The sequence below is a fragment of the Lynx canadensis genome, chromosome E1 (genome assembly GCF_007474595.2).
Source record: "Lynx canadensis isolate LIC74 chromosome E1, mLynCan4.pri.v2, whole genome shotgun sequence".
Taxonomy (NCBI): domain Eukaryota; kingdom Metazoa; phylum Chordata; class Mammalia; order Carnivora; family Felidae; genus Lynx; species Lynx canadensis.
In genome coordinates, this window is record NC_044316.2 from 37,458,710 (window position 1) to 37,467,686 (window position 8,977).

The 8,977-nt window shown below is 50.6% G+C and overlaps 1 pseudogene; it reads left to right on the top strand.

The window, feature by feature from the left end:
* Nucleotides 1-1,773: 1,773 nt before the first annotated feature.
* Nucleotides 1,774-7,420, top strand: LOC115500301 (annotated as a pseudogene).
* Nucleotides 7,421-8,977: the final 1,557 nt, after the last annotated feature.

The following is an 8,977-nucleotide window of genomic DNA, read 5'->3' on the forward strand; positions in this document are numbered from 1 at the left end:
CCACAGGGCGATCTTTCCTTCTTCTGCACCTGTTGACACCCGATTCCCAATTCTAGTGGCTCAAATTCCATTTCCTCAGCGTAAAGCCTTCCCGACCCCTGCCCTCCTCACGTGCAAACGCATTCTAGCTGCAGTTTCCTCTGCCCTGGGCTTTCATAACCCACTTAGCTTCATTTGGGGCCGTCCATCTCCTCCCCGCAGGCAGAGCTTCGGTCCTCTTGGTCTCTTCTGTCTTCTCCACCCTCCAGAGTGTCCGCGCTGCGTGGATTCTGGGAAGTCTACTGTCCCGATCCTTCCGGGTCTCTCCTGTGGCTACTCGCCCACGTCTACCTCTTCTATGCCGGGCCTTCTGGGCTTCACCCTCCGTCCCAAGATAGTTCCCAGGTCTCCATACCACTCCCTGCCCTACCCCTGGCTTTACCCTCCTTCTCCGGGGGGGTTCTGATCGCAGCAATAACCACTGGGGACCGAAAATTAGTGACATACAAGATTTCCAGGAGTGGAAAAAAGTTAATTTGACTTATTTTTTGAATAGGAAGTCCTATTTGCCAGTGATACAAAATTCAAAAGGTACAAAAGGAAATAGAGCGGAAAACCAGGTTCCCCACCACGGCCTCTGGCCCCACAGGTACCCAGGTCCAGCACCAGAAGCAAACACCATTTCCACTTTCTTTGGCCTTTCAGGGCTTGCCCATGTGCTCACCAGCATTTTCTTTGTGTTCTCTTACCCACACGGCAGCCGGGGAGATACACTCAATGATAGAAACCGGACGTTGTTTGCACCAGAGCATATAAAGGTGCCCCGTTGGGGCGCCTGGCTGGCTCAGTCGGTGGAGCATTGCGACTCTTGATCTTGGGGTTGTAAGTTCGAGCCCCATGCTGGGTGTAGAGATAACTTAAAAACGAAACCTATAACGAAATAAAATAAAGGTGCCCTGTTGATGGATATTTGGGCCACGTCCGGTGCAAGAGATATCCTGGTAATTATTTCAGTTCACACAATGTGAGCACATCTGTAGAATAAATTCCTAGAAGTGCACTAACTGCAGGAGGGTGTGTGCACAATAAGTGTTTTAAATATGAACCATTATTTCTGTTCTTGCCCCACTTAATGGATCCATAGCAACCGATCTTTCCCAATTGACTCACTTATTTCTCTAGTTGCGTGCCAGCTGGGGAAACTGAGGCAGACATTCTCCACCCCCCCCCGCCCTGCCCCACTCCCCACCCCCCCACACACCCATAGAATCCCAAATTGGACAAGGCACCTGAAAGGAGAAAGAAATCCAGCCTCATCGGAGTTAGGAAATGTCCCAAGGACCCTGTCCACCGCGAGAAACAGAGAAGGATGATGCGTCCATCGTGAAAAGGCAGGAACTGAAACAACGGTCACTTTTGGGGTGAAGGAGGAGACAAGCCAGAACCCTCCAGGCGTTCCATGTCAGAAAGAGAGACTGAGATCAGCTCTGAGTGTGAACTTCCTGCCAGTTGCAAGAGGGGGTGATGAGGGCCTGGCAGCAGGCCGGACTGTGGGTGACTTCCTACTCAGAGAGCATTAAACCAGCATTAAGGGTGGTGGCCCGGCCAGGCCTGCTGGGAGGCAGAGGGCTGGAGCTGGTGACCTGCGTGCAAGGGCACAGCCCCACCTGGGTGAGAAACCTGGAAGCTGGACCAATAAGTCAGGGTCCAGAGCTTTGCGGTCTTCATGGCAACCCCGTAACCAAGCCAAGGAGGGCAAAGCAAGGATCAGATCACGAGGAGCCCATTTTGCAGATGAGGAAACCAAAGCCCAGAGAAGTGAAGACACTTGCCCGAGGCTTCACAGGTGAAGCAGGGCTGGAACCCAAGCCTTCAGCCCCCAAGTCCAATGACATGACCTCCACTGCCTTCCTGGGGCTGGAGGATTCCCACGACAGGACCCGGCCTTGGTTCCTTCACCAACTTCCGCCAGACCCCTTACACCCCCACGCCACCCTCCCCACCAACACCTCCAGCGAGCAGCTGCAGAGCGGTGGGGGGAGGGACTGCTGGGTGAGGCTGCAAATCCCTCTCCTGTCTAACAACTGAGCTGAGAGAGGAAGACAGAGGTGGGAAGAGGTCCCAAACTCCCATCTCACGTGTCCTCGCCCGTCTCAGTCCCAGACTCTCTCGTGATAGGAAAGTAGGCCAGTTTGGAATATGTCACGGATATTTTCGACATTCCCATCTGTACTATAGCTTTGCCTAGAGCCAAGGGGGGCGGAGCCAGAACCTCCGTGCCGGATGAGGGGTACACCTGCTACCTCTGGGGCTCAGAGCCCAGATGGGGGCTGGGAACGTTTGCACAGGGGACCCTGAAGGGCCCTGAGCACGTGTCCAGACGCCTGGACAGGATGGGACAAGAGACCAGCCACATCTGCCCTCTTCCCAGAGGAGCAGGAGCGGAACAGCTGTGATTTGTGGACACCATCCCACTGCCCCGGGAGCATTGTGCCTGGCTAGCCTGGGGGTGGAGCACTGAGGAGGGAGCAGTTAGTCCTGCAGGGAAAGGGGTCTGGGAGAGCTTTAGTTAGGGGAGAGATGACTGATATCTGAGTCGGGCCTTGAAAGGCAAGCAAAACTTTTGCTGGGGCGGAGGGTGTTCCCAGCCAAGGGGTATGCTGGGGGGGGGGGGGCGGTGCTGCAGTCACTGTGGCTGGGAGGTCGAGGGCTGACCAGGGCAGCAAGAGAGGCTGGGCAGAGGGGTACTAGCATTGGAGAAGGAGTGTTATGGTGAATGCCCAGCTAGGAAGGTTGGGGGGCGCCTGCAGGTGCCCAGGGAGGCTTTTAACTTACACGATTCAGAAAGGACATGTCGCTGTGGGCAGGGACAAATCACCCTGGGAAGGGCGGAGGTGCAGAGGACGAGTGAGACTTCTCTTTGAGCCACCAGCCACCCTGACCAAGTCATTCTCCAGTTTGCTGGCAGGGGCACCTCTCCTGACTGCAGGAGGGGAAACCAACCTGAGAAAGGAATTCCCTGCAGAAGTTAGCGATCCGCTAGCTGAAAGAGGTAAAGGTTGGGGTGGGGGTTGCTCATCAAGGGATTCTCCTGGCAAGGCTGGTGGAGGAGACATCTGGACACCGTGTTTACGAATCACCTACTATGGGCACTTTGCAACATTCCCTCGCTTGACCCTTTCCGCAAGCCCAAGAGGTAGGTATGCTTTGCGCCTTTTTATCAACGTGGAAACTGAAGTCTGGGTTTCAGGGGTAAAGAGGCAAAGGGGAAGCATAAGTCCCTTCCCTAAGGTCCCACAGCTTGTAAGTGCGATAAGAATCCAGGTCTGTCTGTCCCCCAGAGCCCACCCCTTCTTCTGTCACTGCCTCCCGGAAAAAAGCCAAGGGTCCCTCTCAAAGAAATGACTCCGGCTCCAACCTGCACCCCTCTCTCAGTCTCCATCTTGGACCAGGCTCCAGGGCCCACAGCAAGCCCATGAGATAGCCACTCTCAGATCAGAAAACGGAGCCTCAGAGAAGTTCAATGACTCGCCAAGGAGCAAGTGTCTCTCCCCCGCTCCTTCTGCCCCTCCCCCCCAAATAAACATTGGAAAAAAAAAAAAAAAGAAAAGAAAAGAAACCAGTCCCCGCTCCCCCAGATGAGGGTTTAGAGGCGATCGGGCTATCGGCACAGGGAAAGTCTCCAGTCGCACCCACTAAGTCCTACCTACTGGCTGCAGGAACTTGGGCAAGTCGCTGATGTTCTCTGCATCTGGAAGAACGTTGAGCTGCTTCGCGGAGTAGCCCGCCGTGTATTAGGTCACTGCCAGCCTCCCAGGTGGGCGGCCCCGCTCCAACCCGGGTGACACCAGTGAAGCCCCTTCCTCCCCTGTTCGTGGTGGCTGGTGATAGGTGCACACTTTGCTTTCTGTTTCCTCCCTTCCCAGGACCTACAGCCTCTGCTCCTTGTTCGGTTGCAGACTGGGGGCTGCTCAGCCTCCCGACCCGGTCCAGCCCTGGATCTGAGGCAAGAATCTCCGGGGTTATAAGAGCCCCGAGGTTCAGGGAACACGTTCAAGGCCCTTATGCAGCCCTGAGGAGGAGGGACCCAGCTCTTCGCTTTCAAGGGGATGGACAGATTCGTCTGTCAGGCTTCGGGCCAAAATCAGGAAACTCCTACCGAGGGACAGGAAGAGCAGAGTCTGACCCTAGGAATTCAAAATAATCGTAGTCGGAGCCATTCTTAAGCACTTGGGATATTATTTTATTCAATTTAATCCTCTGTGTGTATAAAATCCCATTTTATTTTATTTTTTTAATTTATTTATTTACTTTGAGAGAGAGAGAGAGCAGGGAAAGGGCAGAGAGAGAGGGAAAGGGAGGATCCCAAGCAGGCTCTGCGCTGTCAGCACAGAGCCCAGCGCGGGGGCTCAAACTCACGAACCGTGAGATCACGACCTGAGACAAAACCAAGAGACGGACGTTCAACTGACTGAACCACCCAGGCTCAGTCTAACATCCCATTTTAGAGTTGATAAAACTGAGGCTCAGAAAAGCAAAATGACTTGCCCAAGGAATCCAAGTCCCCGGCTCTTCTCTACCTTCAGGCCACGGGCCACACCTTGCCCTCCGGTCACTGGGCTGCAGGCCAGGGCTAAACTCCAATCCCCAAGTGTAACCAGAGGTAGAGGAACTGGCCCAAACCTGGGGGAATGACTCTTGCACCTCCCTGGGTCGTTGCTGCTTTTGTGACCCCTTCTTGGGACAGCGCCAAGGGTCAGGAGATAAGAGTCAGGTCCTTCCTAGCTCCCCATTGCTGCTTCCAGAACATCACTCCGTTACTTTTTTTTTTTTAATTTTTAAAAATGCCTATTTATTTTTGAGAGACAGAGCACAAGTCAGGGAGGGGCCAAGAGAGAGGGAGACACAGAATTTGAAGCAGGCTCCAGGCTCTGAGCTGTCAGCTCGGAGCCCGACGTGGGGCTTGAACTCATGAACTGCGAGATCTTGTCCTGAGCTGAAGTCGGGTGCTTAACTGACTGAGACACCCGGGCGCCCCTCTGTCACTTTCTTGCAAAAGCCCCTGCTCCATCCACCTGTGCCACTCTCCCTCATGACTGTTGTCCACTGACCTCCCAGCCCTGCTTCGCATTTGTTGAAACCTCTTCGCATCCCAATTCCTAATGCACCCTGGGTAACTCTAAAAGTCCCAGCATCTCCATTCTACAACCTTTGTATGCCAACTCGCGTTCTCCTCTGCCCACACCCTTGTTCCCATCCTGGACACTGTCACCACCTATACGTGCTCCCATTTTCCGTTCTGAACTCACCTTCTGCTCCTTTGGTTCAACTCTTCTTCAGACAACTGTTTTTCAATCCCCAGTCAACTGACCCTGAGTTGATTTTCCCATCTGTCAGCCCCCTTCTGTCTTCATTCTCTTCTCTTCTTCAGCCCAGAGTCTCTGCTTTATCAGATCATCTTAACTTCTTACCCTCTGTCTTTTGTGGTCACACCTGCCTGGCAAAACCCTAACACTGTACCTCCGATTCAAGAAGGCTCCTTTAGCACATCTGTTTACCACTCCATCCTCAAAAACCCCTTTAAAAGAGAAAAAATATCCTAGAGTTTTAAAGCATATTAGACTATACTGGTGGCAAAATCCAACAGAGAAGAGGAATCCATGATGCCATAGAGGGAGTCCCTAAAAGTGTGAATTTTTGTAGAAGAACCGTAGATTTCCTATTAATGTCAGGAGCAAGGCAAGCATGTTACTCTCATTATCCCTATTCAACATTGTACTGAGTTCTAGCCAGGGCACTAAGGCAAGGGTAAAAGGGCATCCAGAACTGAAAGGAAGAGGTAACACTGTCTTTATTCAAAGATGGCACGGATTTTCATGTGGAAAATCTGATGGAACCTAAAAAATAGCTATTAGAACTAACGTGTAGGGGCGCCTGGGTGGCGCAGTCGGTTAAGCATCCGACTTCAGCCAGGTCACGATCTCGCGGTCCGTGAGTTCGAGCCCCGCGTCAGGCTCTGGGCTGATGGCTCAGAGCCTGGAGCCTGTTTCCGATTCTGTGTCTCCCTCTCTCTCTGCCCCTCGCCCATTCATGCTCTGTCTCTCTCTGTCCCAAAAATAAATAAATGTTGAAAAAAAAAAAAAAAAAAAAAAAAAAAAAGAACTAACGTGTGTGTTTAGCAAGATTATAAGATCAAGACATACAATCAATTATATTTCTTTTTTTAATTTTTTTTAACGTTTATTTATTTTTGAGACAGAGAGAGACAGAGCATGAACAGGGGAGGATCAGAGAGAGAGGGAGACACAGAATCGGAAACAGGCTCCAGGCTCTGAGCGGTCAGCACAGAGCCCGACGCGGGGCTCGAACTCAAGGACCGTGAGATCATGACCTGAGCCGAAGTCGGACACCCAACCGACTGAGCCACCCAGGCGCCCCACAATCAATTATATTTCTAAAAATATGAACTACTTAGGGGCGCCAGGGTGGCTCAGCCAGTTAAGCATCTGACTCTTGATTTCAGCTCAGGTCATGATCTCATGGCTTGTGAGAGTCAGCTTGGGATTCTCTCTCTCCCTCTCTCTCTCTCTGCCCCTCCCCTACTCACATGTGCCCACTCTCTCTCTCTCTCTCTCTTTCTCAAAATAAATAAATCAACTTTAAAAATATGAATTACTTAGGGGAAAGACTGACAAAGAAGGTATAAGACCTGTGCACTGGAAACTACAAAACATTGCTTAGAGACCTCAGTAAATGAGGAGCTATACTATGCTCATGGATCAGCAGATTCAATAGTCAAGATCAGTTCTCCCCAAGCTGATCTATAAATTCAACACAATCCCAGTCAAATTCCCAGCAGCTTTTTTTTTTTTTTTTTTTTTGTAGAAATTGAAAAGCTGATTCTAAAATTCTTGTGGAAATTCAATGGACTTAGAATAGCCAAAATAACTTTGCAGAAGAAGGTGGGGGCAGGTAGCTGGAAGGCCCTATCCCCTGGCTGTCAGCACTGAGGCCACATACGGCTGGAGTTACTGCAAAAGACGTGAACCTTCAGGGGTTCTTCAGAGCTCCAGCAGCCTTTCTCAAAAAGTTTGGGAAGCTGAAGCTTCCTAAATGGGCACTGTCAAGCTGCCCAAGCATCAAGAGCTTGCTCCTTATGATAAGAACTGGTTCCACACATGAGCATTTCCACAGAGTATCTCTCTGGCTGCACCAAGTTGGATCCATGACCAAGATCTATGGGGGCCAACAGACAAACAGCGTCATGCCCAGCCACTTCAGCTAAGGCTCCAAGAATGTGGCCCACGGCATCCTTCAAGCCCTGGAGGGGCTGAAAATGGTGGAGAAGGACCAAGATGGGGGCCACGAACTAACACCTCAGGGACAGAGAGATCTGGGCAGAATCTTCAGACAGTTGGCAATGGCAAACAAGAAGCACTAGAACAGGGGTGCCTGGGTGGCTCCGTCAGTTAAGCAACCGACTCTTGATTGAGGCTCAGGTCATGATCTCTCACGGTTCGTGGGATCAAGCCCCACGTTGGGCTCTCCACTGAGGGCATGGAGCCTGCTTAGGATCTTCTTTCTTCTCTCTCTCTGACTCTCCCACTGCTCGTGTACTCTCTCTCCCTCAAAATAAATAAACATTAAAAAAAAAAAGAAGAAGAAGCATTAGAACAAATTCTGGGTTAGTAAGTTGCTTTGTCTGTGGAAGGAAAAAAAACACCAAGCTGAAGGACTTACACTACTTAATTTCAAGACTGTTAAAAGCTACAGTAATCAAGATAGAACCCTGTTGGGGCGCCTGGGTGGCGCAGTCGGTTAAGCGTCCGACTTCAGCCAGGTCACGATCTCGCGGTCCGTGAGTTTGAGCCCCGCGTCGGGCTCTGGGCTGATGGCTCGGAGCCTGGAGCCTGTTTCCGATTCTGTGTCTCCCTCTCTCTCTGCCCCTCCCCCGTTCATGCTCTGTCTCTCTCTGTCCCAAAAAAAAATAAATAAACGTTGAAAAAAAATTAAAAAAAAAAAAAAAAAGATAGAACCCTGTTGAGGGGCGCCTGGGTAGCTCAGTCGGTTAAGCGTCTGACTTCAGTTCAGGTCATGATCTCACAGTTCGTGGGTTCGAGCCTGCGTCAAGTCCATCAATATGGTCTTTGATTTTCAACAAAGATGCAAAGGCAGTCTAGCGGGAAAAGGATAGTCTTTTCGTTTGTTGAAAGGAATATCTATGTTCCAAATAAAATAACTCACACCACTGTACAAAAATTAACACAAAGTGGATACTAAACCTAAACAGAAGCCTAAAAGTATAACATTTCTAGCAGAAAACATATAGGAGAAAATCTTTGTGACCTTGGGTTAGGCAAAGATTTCTGAGATAACACCATAAAAAAAATTGAAATATTGGATTTCATCAGTACTAAGGATTTTTGCTGTATCAAAGATACTGTTTAAAGAACAAAAAGAAGATGGGGCGCCTGGGTGGTTCAGTTAGTTAAGCGTCTGACTTTGGCTCAGATCATGATCTCACAGTTCGTGAGTTCGAGAGCCCCGCATCAGGTTGCATCGGGCACTGTGCTGACAGCTCAGAGCCTGGAGCCTACTTTGGATTCTGTGTCTCCCTCTCTCTCTTCCCCTCCCCCGCTCATGCTCGGTCTCTCTCAAAAATGAATAAATGTTAAAAAAATTTTAAAAAACAAAAACAAAAAGAAGAGCTACAGACTGGGAGAGAATATTTGCCTAGCATATATATCATAAAAGACTCTTACCCAGAACATACAAAGAACTCTCAAAACTCAATAAGAAAACAAACAACCCAGGTTTTTAAATGGGCAAAAGCGGGGCGCCTGGGTGGCGCAGTCGGTTAAGCGTCCGACTTCAGCCAGGTCACGATCTCGCGGTCCGTGAGTTCGAGCACCGCGTCGGGCTCTGGGCTGATGGCTCGGAGCCTGGAGCCTGTTTCCGATTCTGTGTCTCCCTCTCTCTCTGCCCCTCCCCTGTTCAT